Below are 15448 nucleotides of genomic sequence, written 5' to 3' on the forward strand. Positions count from 1 at the left end.
ATGCACCCTTATTTTCAGACTATATGTCGTTGGATATTACTTCTTGTTTCCTGCCAGAATGGATATTCAAGAAGCATCTGAATAAAGAATATATGGTATGTATGTATATATAAGAGGGAATACAACTCAGGCATAAGAAAGGATAAAATACTGCCATTTGTGACATGACCAGAATTTGAGAACATCATGCTAAGTATATTGGACAGAAAAGGACAAGAACCATATAACTTCACTCATATATGGGATATAAAACAGAAAGTAACAAATGAACAAACTAACTCATAGACTGACAATATAATGGTAATTATCAGAGGTGAAGGAGGATATGGGAGACTGAAAGGGTAAAGGGAGTCAAATATATGGTGACGGAAGAAAACTAGACTTTGGGTGGTGAGCACACAATGCAATGTACAGATGATGTAATAGATTATACACTTGAAACTTATATAATGTTATTAATCAATGTCACCCAAATAAATTTAATTAAGCAAAGAGGGATCCTGACATATAGCTAATATGCTCCAAGAGCTTTCATGGATGTATGGCTCAATATTCTGTGTCAAAAATACCCTTTTTCAGCAGTCCCTCTTATCTGCTCCCACCAGTATTCATGCTTCCAGATGGCAGGTTCTATTCTGATATGGTTGATGCATGTTCCATCACTTTTTTCTTTATTTCTTCCTATGATGTAATAGTTAACAATTCTTGGTAAAGAAAATGTATTTCTTCTGTCAGATATTGAACACGGAAATTGGAAAACTCAAATTAAGAGTGAAGAGCCCAATATGAATATGAGATTCCAAGAAATCTAGAGTTTTTAAAATCTTTTTACCATCACCATTTATCTCCTCTGTGCTCTCTTTCACCTCCACCAACCATCCCCCCCTTCAATCATCATTGCTGTCCATGTCCATGAGTTCCCTTTTTTTTTCTTTTTTGCTCAATCCCTCCACCACCCACAACCACCCCCTTTCCCACCAGAGCTATTTAGTAGTTCATGACCAAAAAGCAGGTAGCCAGGACCAGCACCTCCAACTCTTTCTTATTTCACATGCCATGCTCTTTCTTCTCTACAATGCTCAAAAGAGTCAACGCAACAGCTGACACAAAAGTAAAATCGCTTCTCCAGCAAGAAGTAAATGGAAATTACAGATTTCAAGTCAACCATCACTAGATCCTCTTTTTTTGATGGACAATCAAATGACACAAGTGTTCCTCAGGCAGTAGTAGATCCTTAATTGATATTTTGCTCACCAACAAAATGAGGTTGCCCAGAAAATGTGAAGTTTTTCTAGGTCTAACCCATGTTGTGGAGTTTCCTTCCCAAAGGACACCCTCTTTTCCCATTTCAACTAAGACTTTTCATACACTGTGGCTGCCAAATAATAGCCTTCCCAGGGTGGCTTATTCAACAACCCAGACTTTGCCTTGTTTCAGGACCAAATAAAACAGCTGCCCATTGCCTTTACTGCCCAGGAAACCTTCCCCAAAGTGCCTGGTTTAATTTACTTCATGGTTTCTGAAATGTCTCCAGCTATTGATTCTTTGGGGTAATCAGACCCTTCTTAAAATGCAAACATTCTAGGAGTAGTAAGATGTGTATCAATTATTCATACTTAAGTGTGGATTAGTTCAGCCAGCAAGCTGTCCTCAAAATCCACTTGAAAATTCCTCTGTGAGGAACATAGGGAAGACATAATTAGAGAGGGAAAAATACTAGGGAATATTTTGAAGGCAGAAGCCATCATAACTGGGGTTTTTTGTATCTGGAGAGCAATAACAAGTACAAGACCCTAGAATTGGAGTGGAAAAGATGCCAGTAGGTGGCAATATAGGGTGACCAACAGGGAAGAAGAGAGATGCAAAAGGCAAAAGGTAGATTTCACCTCCGTGCCAACTCAACCTATTGAGCCATCCAGCTCTTGAGACTTTCCAAGGAGGCAAGCCCTCGATAAGACTAATTCCTTGCTTCTTGGAAGTTGGTCCTTTGCAGAGTCACAGTCTGAAAACCAGGACACAATCCCTAGCCTCTTCCTGTCCAGATGACCAAGAGGGGATCTTCTGTACTCACAGTTACAAAGTAATTGTTCTGGAGGATTGTGGCTCCCACTCTCCCTAACTAATGAGAAAATGAAAAACAGAATGAAACACAGCATAGCTGAAATGGGTTAGATGGAGGAAGGAATTATTGATAACTAGACCTTCACCTTTATAGTGCCATATCTCTAGTTTGAGTGGAAAGGTTTCTGCTTTGTGTTTTATCATAGCCAGCATATTATGAGGTGAGGTCTTTTAAAAAAAATATTTTTATTGATTTCAGAGAGGAAGAGAGAGGGAAAGATAGAAACATCAAATGATGAGAATCGGCTGCCTCTTACACCCTTCCCCCGCCTCACTGGGGATTAGGCCTCACCCCCCCTCCCCAACCCTCACCCCCACCCCGGCCTGCAACCTGGGCATGTACCCTGAGGGGGAATCAAACCATGACTCCTGGCTCATAGGTTGACCCTAAGCCATAATGGTTGGGCAAGGGGTCTTTTTATGATTGTGGATTCAGGGTTGAGTTTTTATTGTTAATTGAGTAAGAGATCAGAATGGTTTAATATGTCCTCCGGCAATATTTCTATTCTAATTTAAAAAAATGGAAATAAGAGGTGGAGTGGGTGTTTCCCCACCCTACTGAAGTCTTTGCACCCTTCCAGAGTCTTAGCAAGTGGGTAACATTTTGATCCATTCCTTTTTTTCCCTCCCTTTGGTAACCAAGACGCAATAAGTGATGGAAACTGATTACAGTGTTCAGAAAAGACTACACAGGGGTGTGCTCATTACCATTCTCTTATAAGTTTCTAATAAATGTGTGCGGTTACACAGAGATGATATCATCAGTTTGTGGGGAGTGCTGCTCTGAATGCATCACAGCTGGACCATTCTAAGAAATATCAGACTCCAAGTAGACTAAAGATTTTAACCCTAGTGAGTTTTCTTTTCCTAGTGAGTTTTTTAAAAAGAGCAATAGAATTTTGCCTTAGAATGAGATTATATATTTTTTATTGTACTAGTCTCTATAGACAAAGATCAAACAAGTGCCTTAAACACAAATGATATTGGTGAAAAGTATACGCTTGGGACTCTTATCACTAAATTAAATGAATGGAGCTATTTTCAAGGGGTAGGAAGTATGCTTGTAATATTTGAAGAAAAACACCTATAAAATTCAGACCTTGACCTTGTCAAGGAAAACCCAACTGTAACTTCTCTTTCATATTCAAAGCAAGTTTGCCTTCTACTTGTAGACAACAAATGACAGTGAGGTCTTTTATAGATGAGAAGGTCCAAAACAGCTGTTCCCATTTCTGTGTAACAGGACTTTTGAAAATATTACTATGCCAGGTCCTCTTTGGAATCCAATACTTCATGGGTTTGCTGAAATGTAAAAGCTCTGTCATTAGTCCGACTATGCTTTTGTCTTCTGCCTAGTTTTTCAGTCATCCACACAGGAGCAGTATTTGTTTGCAGGATCTGGAAATATTAGTAGGGAGCAGATATTTGTGGGATATGCAACAGGAACAACCCGCTGGAGGAGGTCCAAACAGAATCTTCCAGCCTAGGATACATTTGCTCCCTGCGTAGGGGCACTGTAGTTTTTACAGGACCAAACCCTTAGCAGGGACTCTTACAGTAAATCTTGGTTTCACACATAAGAATAAAACCTCAGGACACTCTGTCTTCATTGAAAAAAAATCTCCTTTTGGGCACACTTCTCTTTCTTCACCAGGGTGGTCTTCTTGGCCTTGTTCATGCCTCTTTCTTACCCCATTGTGAGGAAGCAGTTCTCACCATCCAATTATTACATTCGATGAATTGCAGATTGCTATGAGATTGAAAACTCATACTGAGTTCCCGGAGTTAAACAATAGTCTGTGATTCTCATAAGAGGACACATAGGGAAGAGACAGGTAATTGGGTAATTATGGAAAACAGAGCTCAGAGAACCTCTCATGGCCTCCATTTGACATTAAAAACCTTTCTGGTAAAAACAAACTAAGCCCTCTATGTTTCAGAGTTAACAAAGTAAAGAATCATTTCTGCTACCATTCCAAGATGAAAATAACACCCTACTAACAGTTGGAGATGCACAAACTTCAGTGGAGCCTTGAGTCGTGATATGGAAGCATGACTAAGTTTGATGGAATAAAAACATTACATCTTTATATTGAAAGCATCTCATCTATAAATTCACAGTAATAAAAGCACTGATTCACAAAAACAACTAAAGCATCTGCAGAACCATAGGTTTGAGGTCACACATTTGAATCACTCAAATGCAATGAATAAACAAATACTTATTGAGATCCTACAACATATTCAGCCCTGCAGAACAGGGGGGAAGAACCAATGATATGTTGCATGCCCTTACCTAATTGGAGTGACAAGAACTTCTATGAAACCAATACAAAGGATACCTACCACACTTGGTGTAGAAGAGGCTATGGATACTATTAAAAGAATGATCAAGATTGTGCCAAATTTTCCAAGAAAGGAGGCAGACACTGAGCTGAGCTTAGAAGGATAGACAGAAGAAGGGTCTCTGGTCTTAGGGTGGAGAGATGCAAGAGCAGACAAACAAAACTAAATTTAAACATTCAGAAAGTATGTATTGAGCACCATTATCACTTAGCATTGTGAGAACCTAACTAGCACCAACTTACCTTCTTAGAGCTTGTCAGAAGCAGCCGATGCTCAATCCTTTCTTGATGACTTTCACACTTAAACATGAAACTTGTTTAAATGTCTCTTTCTGCCCTACTATCTTGGTGTACATAACGAAAATATAATTGAAATGCTGACTGCCAGATTTAGGGCACAAGTAGTTAATTCAAAGTTAATGCAGAGATTTTTATTTTAAGTCTTACACATAAAAGTTCAATAGTCTCAGTAGAATAAGATAAATATTCTGATCCTGGGGTAGGCAGCTAAATGGATCCGTATTAAATTTTGTATATGAATCTCTATTAAAGGAAAAAATACTCAACATAACTCGGGGTTTTCCAACTGAGTTCATAAGAAACCCAAGAGTCCAGGGGCATATTTCCCAGTTTCTATAAATGTTTGCATAGAACTTACTTTTATAAATATAATTTAAACAATTTTAAAAATGATAGTAAAAATCCATTTTTTATACACCAGACTTTGAAAAATGGCAGGTCAGCAATCTTAAATTTGTTGGACTGAATTATATATCCGAGGACATTTTTCATGAAAAGAACTTTCACTGAATTACTTGATTTGTTCCATAGAATTTTTATGTCATTATAATAGCTAACATTTATGGTGTGTTTATTAAGTGTTTATACTAAGACTTATGCTAAGCATTTTACATGAGGCGATTTAATGCTCACAATGATCCTATGAAATAGAGAATATTAATCCCATTCTATAATCAAATAAATAAAGTTTAAGAGACAACAAACAATGAGCCTAAAGTCACAAAGCTGGTAAATAGAGCAGCTATTTACTAGGGATTGGCAACCTAGAAAGTCTGACAATAGAGACCAAGCTCTTGGCTACTAAGTCAAAATTTATCAAATTTGGCTCAGACTGAATCATTATCATAATTTTAAAATCAATGGTAATAGAATGATATCTTTTCCCCACAACAAAATATCTATCCATGACTAGATTGACTTCAAGCAGCTTTGGTATTTTTCACATAACAAATTACTTATTTTTCTTTTCTTTTTTTTATATCAAATTACTTTCTATCCTCAGAGATGCTCAGAGCACTTTGCTTCTCATGTTCACTGCTTGTCATGCACACTGATCATGAAGAAAGAAAAATTCCTTTAAGATGTACCTTATTTAAATTCTTCATTCTTTAGCTCAACATTATTTACTTTTATGTTATTTATGCCAAGATTATTTTTTCTTACTGTTGAAAAGATGAGCCATTTTTTGTGTGTACCTAGCTACAATATCTCCAATAAGGAAAACTTGTTGAGATAACAATGTGGAAATTATATTTTAAAAGAGAAAATAAAAGAGCCCCATGTCAATAGCTTTTAGGTTGCCTAGACTAATGAAAATGCCTTCATTTTAGTCCAGCCAGGATATGTCACTGGCAGCTTCAGCATTCGTTTACCTTTTTCCTCAGAAGCTTTAACTTATCACCTTCTAAAATCTACTGTCTAGAAAGTCAAGAATGCAAACTACATTTCATATCCCTTACACCTCAAGTTTATCTCCTCCGTTTAGATGATGTGATAGTCTAGCAAAATTGTAGGACTTACTAAATGCATTCACCACCTCAGGTTCAAGTAGCTAATTTTCTCTGAGAGGGGTTTTTTTTGTTTTGTTTTTTTCTTACATCAGACATCCGCAGGACATCACTATATAAACATAAACTGTTAAAGAGAGTTTTCAGATTTCAATGACATCATTCTTATGCACCACTTAAAAGGTTTTGTTTATTTTTGAAAATCATTTTATTCTGATAACCTGCCAAGTATCCAGTTCATAGTAAAAAAAAAAAAAAGAAAGAAAGAAAGAAAGAAAGAAAGAAAGAAAGAAAGAAAGAAAGAAAGAAAAAAAAAGGACAACGTATATTAAATGTTTTACTCTCATAAAACTAGATCTTTAAAGGATTTATCTGTTCCTGAATAGGATTCTTTTGTGTCCTTAGCCTGGAAAGGTGGTAAGACTATGGCTGATAGTCCTGGCTTTAATTACTTTGAGTTCTACAGATCTCCCAGGAGCATAAAAAAATGTGATATTTGAATTATTAAGCCACAATGGACAGAAGTGTGGTTTTGAATAGACATAGGCCTATAAAAGGGAAACCATTGTAGGGTTTGGAATTTATATCCTCAGAAGACTTAATAGAACTCAAAAATACATGAACTTACCTATGTTCAGAGCTGATAGTATAGAGCTGGTTGTGTTTCTTTTTTTTTTTTTTTTTTAGTAAATCTTTATTGTTCAGATTATTACATTTGTTCCTCTTTTTTCCCCCCCATATCTCCCCTCCACCCAGTTCCCACCCCACCCTCTGCCCTTACCCCGCCCCCCACTGTCCTCATCTATAGGTGCACAATTTTTGTCCAGTCTCTTCCAGCATCTCCCACACCCCTTTCCCCACCAAGAATAGTGAGTCCATTCCCTTTCTATGTCCCTGATTCTATTATAATCACCAGTTCATTCTGTTCATCAGATTATTTTTCACTTGATTCTTAGATTCACTTGTTGATAGATGCATTTTTGTTGTTCATAATTAGTATCTTTACCTTTTTCTTCTTCTTCCTCTTCTTAAAGGATACCTTTCAGCATTTCATATAATACTGGTTTGGTGGTGATGAACTCCTTTAGCTTTTCCTTATCTGTGAAGCTCTTTATCTGACCTTCAATTCTGAATGATAGCCTTGCTGGATAAAGTAATCTTGGTTGTAGGTTCTTGGCATTCATCACTTTGAATATTTCTTGCCACTCCCTTCTGGCCTGCAAAGTTTCTGTTGAGAAATCAGCTGACAGTCGTATGGGTATTCCCTTGTAGGTAACTGAGTTTCTTTCTCTTGCTGCTTTTAAGATTCTCTCTTTGTCTTTTGCTCTTGGCATTTTAATGATGATGTGTCTTGGTGTGGTCCTCTTTGGAATCCTTTTGTTTGGGGTTCTCTGCGCTTCCTGGACTTGTAAGTCTATTTCTTTCACCAGGTAGGGGAAGTTTTCTGTCATTATTTCTTCAAATAGGTTTTCAATATCTTGCTCTCTCTCATCTTCTGGCACCCCTATAATTCTGATGTTGGTACACTTGAAGCTGTCTCAGAGGCTCCTTACACTATCTTCGTGTTTTCGGATTCTTTTTTCATTTTGCTTTTCCGGTTGGGTGTTTTTTGCTTCTTCGCATTTCAAATCTTTGCCTTGATTCTTGCGCTCCTCTGGTCTGCTGTTGGGAGTCTGTATAATATTCGTTATTTCAGTCCGTGTATGCTTAATTTCTAGTTGGTTCTTTATCACAACATCGAGGGTCTCATTAGATTTCTTGAGGATCTCGATAACTTTATCGGCGGCTTCTAGACAGTTCTTGAGAGACCTTAAAAGTGTGGTTCTGAACTCAATATCCTCCATTGACAGTTTTGTCCTGTTTCTTTTTCTCCGCATTTTTTATACTTTCTTGGTGCACCCCCTAGTGGTCTTTGTGTGCAGTCTTGTTGTAGTTAAGCCTTGATTGTTGTAGTTAATACTAGGGGGATTTGAACTCCAGGCCAACTGGCTGTCTGTGTTTCAATATTAGGCCAGCATGGCAGGGCCAAGACCCATTAGATGCACTGGCTACTTCTCCCTTGTCCCCTTCTCTTTACATTTTCTGTTTTCTGGGGCCTCATCTTACAGTTAATTTCAGATCTCTATCCTACAAGAAATTCCCTCAGTACATGGCTCTTACCCAATATAACTGGACCAACCACTTACTTCCTATGCTTGGTTCCAGATAGAGTACAGGCTTTGATTCAAGTGAGAAAGGTGCAATTTTTTAGCAAAATGACTTCCCCTTTCAAACTCAAGTCAAAGAATTTTTAAACTTTGTCATACTAGAGAGAGAATATATTTTAGAGCTCAGTAAGTAAGGAAAATCAGACCCAAAAAGGTAAGGCAAAACCTGGCTTGTTTTTCTCAGTGGTTAGAACATCGGCCAGTTTACTGAAGGGTCTCGGGTTCAAGGTATAAATAAGAACTAAATGGGAACCTTAGTACTGTGAAAACCAATAATCAAAATTTAAGAAATACTGTGAAGGCCCAATATCAATAATGGAGATAATACAAAAGGAACATGTGAACTTGAAGACAGATCCATAGACATTTACCTAATTGAAAAATAAATTGGGGGAGGGGAAAATAAGTAACAGAGCCTCAAGGATATATAGCTATATACCAAAGGATCTAATATTTTGTAATTGGAATCTCAAAAGAAGTTAAGAGTCCAGTGCTCAAAATAGCTGAGATAAATGGCTAAAAACTTCTAAAATATGGTAAAATTCATAAACCTACAGATTCAAGAAGCTCAGTGAACTCCAAACAAGAGAAACTCAAAGAGACCAATGCTCAGAAACATTACAAATTGCTGAAAATTAAGACAAATGAATTTTTTTAAGTAACCAGAGTAAATGACTCAGTATTTAAAGGGAAATAAAAATTTAAATTCATCAGAAAACACAGACACCAGTAGTAAATTAAAGAACAGTTTTAAAGAGCTGAAAGAAAAGAACTGTCTACCCTGCACAGTGAAAATCTTCTTGAGGAATGAAGGTGAAATAAAGATGTTCTTAATAAAAGAAATAGAAAAAGAATGCATCATGAGATCTGCTATGAAATAATTAAAAAGGAATTTTTTTGGAAGAATGGAAATTATAGCAGAAGGAAAGTTGGAACACCAGGAATAAAGAAAAATAAGAAATGGTAAATATTCATGTAAATGTAATAATCTCTGTAAACATGTTATTCTTTCTTCTCATGTTATTTAAAATACTGTTTTAGGTAACCTTCTCAAATGACTCCAAATATGATCCCTCCTCCTTAATATTCATGCTCTTAAGTAATCCCCTCTCCCTGATTGTGGACTAGGCTTAGCAACTTGATTCTAACAGAATTTGGCAAAGTGATGAAATGTCACTGTCATGATTACATTGTCCAAGACTATGACCCCCATCTTTTTCATGCAGCAGTAATATTTTGCCTTCCCCCTAGCAATGAAGAAGAGTTTCAGTTTTTCCACATCCTCACCATAGCTTGAAATTTTCAGTATTTAAAAAATTAGCCATTCTAATATCTCATTTTGTTTGTTTTGTTTTTATTATTGATAGTATTACAGATGTCTCCCATTTCCCTCCTACCTCTACCCACCTCTGCCCAGCCCCTACTCATTTTGATTTTAAAACCAAGATACAAAATGCTGCTCTGGAAAAACAGTTTGTCTATGTTGTATAAAGTTAAATACACATTTACAATATGCCCAGCAATCCTACTCCTGACTATTTACTCTAAAGAAAGGAAATTTATGTTCACACAAAAAAATTGTACTTAAAATATTTATAGCAGCTCTAGCCATAATTGCCAACAACTGTAAATAATAGTTGTCCAGTATCCTGATTGCAGTGGTAGTTACAGAATCAATACATGGGTTAAAATTCATAGAACTACATAGCAAAACAAAGCCAATATTACTGCATGTCAATTTACAAAATAAAATTCTGTAATAAAAAAATTGTGGTCCTTGTCTCAAAAAGCTTATAGACAGGATGATGTCGAATAATATATAAAACAGACCTGTAGAATGTTTTCTACCAAGTGGAATTATACATGCTACTATGCTCGCCTTTAGCTTAAAGGTAATCAATCATTTATTCCCACTTTGCTAAGAGAAGTTTTATGTTGTTCTTTGTAATAGGGATCTTTCTCCTGTTACCTCTACTTTTTCCACATTCTTTAAACTAGACAGTTGTCGCCATTACCCCCAAAGGAAATGGATATCCCATTAGAAATACAAAGGAAAATAATTAATTATTAGCTTGGAAATGTCAAGAACTCCAGCTCATCAAAGAGAAAATTTCTGGAAGAACTTAGCTAAACTGGAGTTCATCTTACCCAACTAAAGTACCTACCACCACCAAAACTACACTCCTTCCCCACCCTAACACCTCCCCAAGTAAAAAAAAAAAAAAAATCCTCTCATGGGTGGAGGTGGGAAAGGATATAAGGGGGATCAATGGTGATGAAAAAAGAAATTTTTTTTTAAATAAAAATTCCTCTGTATTAACGAGGAACAGTCTCCACATACCACATTCATGAAATAATTTGCCCTAGAAATGGTAATGCTTTCCTGTTCCAAAATAGGCAGGAAAAAGAAAATGGAAAGCATAACTGCTTCTCATAGGTTCTTAAAACCGAACCAAACTTCTCAAGAGTTTTTATTTTTCTTTTACACTATTCCAATTTCTGATCTTCTGCTTACCTCTCAGCTTCTACAATTCAGCTTCTACCCTCATTGCTTCACCAAAAGAGATCTTGTGAAGGTCACTAATAATTTCATGTTAAAAAAAAATCAATGGACATATTTGTCCTCATCTAATACTATCTGTGATAATTACCTCTTCTTTTGAAAAAATTTTTGCTATAGACATTTGTTTGTTTGTTTATTTGTTTGTTTCCTCTATCTCTGGTCACTCCTGTATTTCCTTTGCAGGCTAACCCCAAAACCACCAAGCTATCACATGTTGGACTTTCAAAAGCCTGGGTAGTGGACAACCATTTTGTTTCACCCGCTATGTTTCTCTGAGGAAATCATATCCATTGCCACAGCTTTAATTATTATATACACTATGATCACTCCCACACTTTTAACTCTAGTCCAAAACTATTCTGAGCTTTATGTCTTTATTTTCAGCTTCCTACCCTACACCTCATTTAGGAGTTTCAAATTCAACATTTCCTAACTAAGCATATTCAAATTCAACATATACAAAAATCACGGTATTGATCTTTCCCCTAAAATATGAGCTCTATTGGAACCTTCCTCACTTCAACATTCAAATCCAGTCCATCACAAAGTCCCACTGACATAGCTTCGAACTCAAATCCACTGGCTAGTCTAAGAATCACTATCTTTCACCTGGACTACTGCAGTAGACTTCTAACATCGTCCTGCATTTATCTGGCCTTTCACTACTCTGTTCTTCGCACTGCAGCCAGTATGATCTTTTCAAAATGCAAATATAGTTTTTTCTCACCTACCATTCCCAGCCACCCTCATCCTATCTGAGTCTAAAATTGCCAACAGACACAAACTGTTCCAGGCAACTGCGCCTGCATGTACATGTGGGTGGGAGTAAAATGCAAAAACCTACACATGCAATTTTGAGAATGTGCCTGATTGTGTATTCTTTTTTTTAAAATCCTCACTGAGGATATGGTTCACTGATTTGAGAGAGAGAGAGAGAGAGAGAGAGAGAGAGAGAGAGAAACATCCATCATTGAACCCACAACCTAGGTATATACCCTGACCTGGAATCAAACCAGTAACCTTTGGTGCACAGGATGATGCTCCAACCCACTGAGCCATACTAGCCAGGGCTGATTATGTATTCCAATCATGTTTTAAAATCTCCCAAAGAGTTTCTAGGCTTGTTTGCCATTGGAAACCATTTATGCCTTTTCACAGGAAATGTCAAGTTTTCTGTAGAGTAAAAATCTTCATCACTTTCCAGGTTTATTTCTTTATTTTTCTCTTCATTGTGAATTTCAGGAGGCCTTGCTTTTTTTGGTTAACTTTTATTCACATTTATTTTATGCTGGCTGAATTTACTCTCAGGTCATAAGTTTTTTCGTTTTTCTTCTGTGCAACCTCCTCTCTGATTTAAGAACAGTCTGCTCTTTTTCAGTAAGACCATCTCTCTGTGGCAAGGAAAGCTCATGTGTGGGTTAATCCACCCGTGAGCTCTGTAAGTTCTGTGCTGTATCTTGGGAGCTTTGTTCACCTGGATATGCTCAATGACCAGAGAATCTACATCTAAACCCTTAAGTTCAGCACTACTCTCTACATTTTTCTTGTGGAGCAAAAATTCAGCACTTTTTTTGAGCCACTGACCCTTTGTCCAGCCTCAATCTTCAGCCTGGGTACACCTACCAACTCTACCATTGTATCGACGGAATAGGACACATTGCTTCTGTAAAGTGACATCCTTCAAATACTTGCTGTCTTTTTGGATATGCATACCCTTGATGACCTGGGCAATGTCACAAGTGTTCTCAAAGTGAACACAAAGATTTGAACCTCTTGATTTGCATGATTGTGTGGGGTTTTCTGGGTCAGGTGAATAGCGAACCATTTTCAGAGGTCACCTCAGGCCACTTTTGGGAAGAGAAGGAGGCTTTGCTGTTTGAGAGGCAGCATGGTGGAGAAGAAAGAGCTTGGATTAGTGAGTGAACAGATGTGAATTTAAATCACAGCTCTGCAACTTGTTAATATTATTTAAGCTCCGTTCCCTATTTTGAAATGAGAATCTCTCATAACTTTTTTTTTTTTTTAGAATTTGATGAGCTCATCTATGCAAAGATTCTAACATTTCATTTGACATGACATGCAGTAGGTGGTCAGTGAATGTTCCTTCTTACCAAGATGGGTGGTGTCAAAATATTCTAGTCCAAAGAAAATCCCAAGATAATTTGCAAATTTCTCCATAGCTAAGTTTGCCTCATAGACACTTGGAAGTGTGTGTTGAGTTCAAATTTCATTTTTATTGATGCATTTTAGCTAGCATAAATATTAAGCACTTCCTACATGCTAGGTTTCATGCTATGCAATTTGCATTCATTATTTAATCACCATAAATTCCCTATGATGTACCATCCCATCCCATTTTATAGCTAAAGAGTGCCAAAGCTCAAAATTGAACTCGGTCAATCCACTCCAGAGCTTGTGATTTTATCTATAAGATTCTGACCTCTCTCACTGAGAGACCTAATACAGAAAACTCAAAGGAGAACTGCTGCCTCTGATCATCTAAGTTTCATCGGGGACTTGTAGAACACTTCAGTTCATTTTGCTAAAATCCAGAGCCTGGAACTCAACCATATGAACTTCTTTATATGAAGCAATTTCACTTCATTATATTACATGGCAACTCTAAGATTAAAGACCTAGAATGTACTTTATTTTTCTATGTTTGATATTATCCAAATAACATTTCTGGGATTATAGCATTTAATACCTCTTTCTGGCAGTATTAAACACCAATACCCTAAAGGATTATTCAGGCAGTGTTAAAGATAGGAATTTGGCAAGAGGGGAGAATTTTGATTGTGATCTTTATAGAATCAGGCATAGTTTAGGGACCTGATTTTGATAGCACTGTGTATGTTAGCTTCTATCTTTGACAATACTGATAGATTTTCAAACAAACTATCTTTGAAATAAAAGTATGAACCTCAGAGAATATTTCAAAGGTCAGGAACTATGTACCCAAAATTGTTATGCAACATAATATGCACCAAGTTCACATATAAGGAAATTATTTTTCCCAAGGTTAACTAAGGGTTGAAATCTATCCCATAAGGGAGTTCTATGGCAGTACCCAAAGAAAAACACATGTCTGTCTCACAGCCCACAAAGAAATCCATAGGAAAATATGAGAGATGTGTTTGGAATATTAGTTCACAAATCTGCCTGCCTTTCATAGCACTGGTGGAAGTTTGGATTCAAGAACAATGTGAAACCACAGAGTACCTGTAGCTTATAAATAGTCATCACTTTGCTTGGTTGGTTCCTGCTAACCCTGATTTCCAGCTTTGTGAAATATAATAAATATGATAGAATTGACCAATATTTTGTGTTAGTATATCCTAGGTAGAGTAATATGAGAGCAATGACTCTTACAATGACTTAGAGTTTTCACTTGGCCACATTATTTTATAATTTTAAGTAGCAAATATATATTGAAGTATAGGTAATAATATTGTACAATGCTAAGTATATGGCAGCTGCTCAGTGGAATACTGATCAATTGACCAATATCTCAGAGTGCTAATGATATTTTTATTTAATTTTTTATTTAATTTATTCAAGTGACATTGGTTTGCAAAACCATACAGGTTTCAAGTGTACAACTTAATAAAACATCATCTGCACACCCCACCATGTGCCAACTGCCCCAAGCAAAGTCTCTCTCCATCCCCATTTACCCTTCTTTGCCCACCTACACCTATCCCCCCATCCCACTTTCCCTCTGGCTATCAACACACTTTTGTCTGTGCCTATGTGTTATATTTGTATATATGCATATATTTGTTTTGTTTTGGTTAATTCCTTTACCTTCTTTCATCCAACTGTCATTCAACAGAATGGCATACATCTGTTCCATGTGTCCCTGCCTCTGTTTCTATTTTGTTCATTAATTTATTTTGTTCATTAGATTCCACATATAAGTAAGATCATATGGTATTTGTCTTTCTCTGAATGGCTTATTTCACTTAGTGTAATATTCTCCAGGTCCAACCATGCTGTTGCAAAGAGTAAGATTTCCTCCTTTTTTACAGCTGAGTAGTATTCCATTGTGTAAATGTACCACAACTTTTCTATCCATTCACCTACTGATGGGCACGTGGGCTGTTTCCAGTCCTTGGCTATTGTAAGTAACACTGCAATGAATATAGGGGTGCATATATGCTTTTGAATTCATGTTTTGGGTTTCTTCATATATATTCCCAGGAGTGGAACCATTAGGTGAAAGGTAGTTTCATTTTTAACTTTTTGAGGAAACACCATACTATTTTTCACAGTGGCTCCACCAAACCGCATTCCCCCAACAGTGCATGAGGGTTCCCTTTTCTCCACATCCTCACCAGCACTTGTTTGTTGATTTATTGTTGGTAACCCATACAGGTGTGAGGCAAAATCTCAGTGTGGTCT

At 36.8% G+C, this 15448-nt stretch overlaps 1 long non-coding RNA gene and 1 pseudogene across 2 annotated transcripts in view; both read right to left on the reverse strand.

Moving 5' to 3' along the window:
* LOC132219980 (uncharacterized) overlaps positions 1-15448 on the reverse strand; it is a 295739-nt gene that overhangs the window by 251686 nt on the left and 28605 nt on the right. The gene's annotated exons all lie outside the window — the stretch shown is intronic.
* Positions 12354-12978, reverse strand: LOC132220079 (large ribosomal subunit protein uL22-like; annotated as a pseudogene).

This window comes from Myotis daubentonii, chromosome 17 (genome assembly GCF_963259705.1).
Source record: "Myotis daubentonii chromosome 17, mMyoDau2.1, whole genome shotgun sequence".
Classification (NCBI taxonomy): Eukaryota; Metazoa; Chordata; class Mammalia; order Chiroptera; family Vespertilionidae; genus Myotis; species Myotis daubentonii.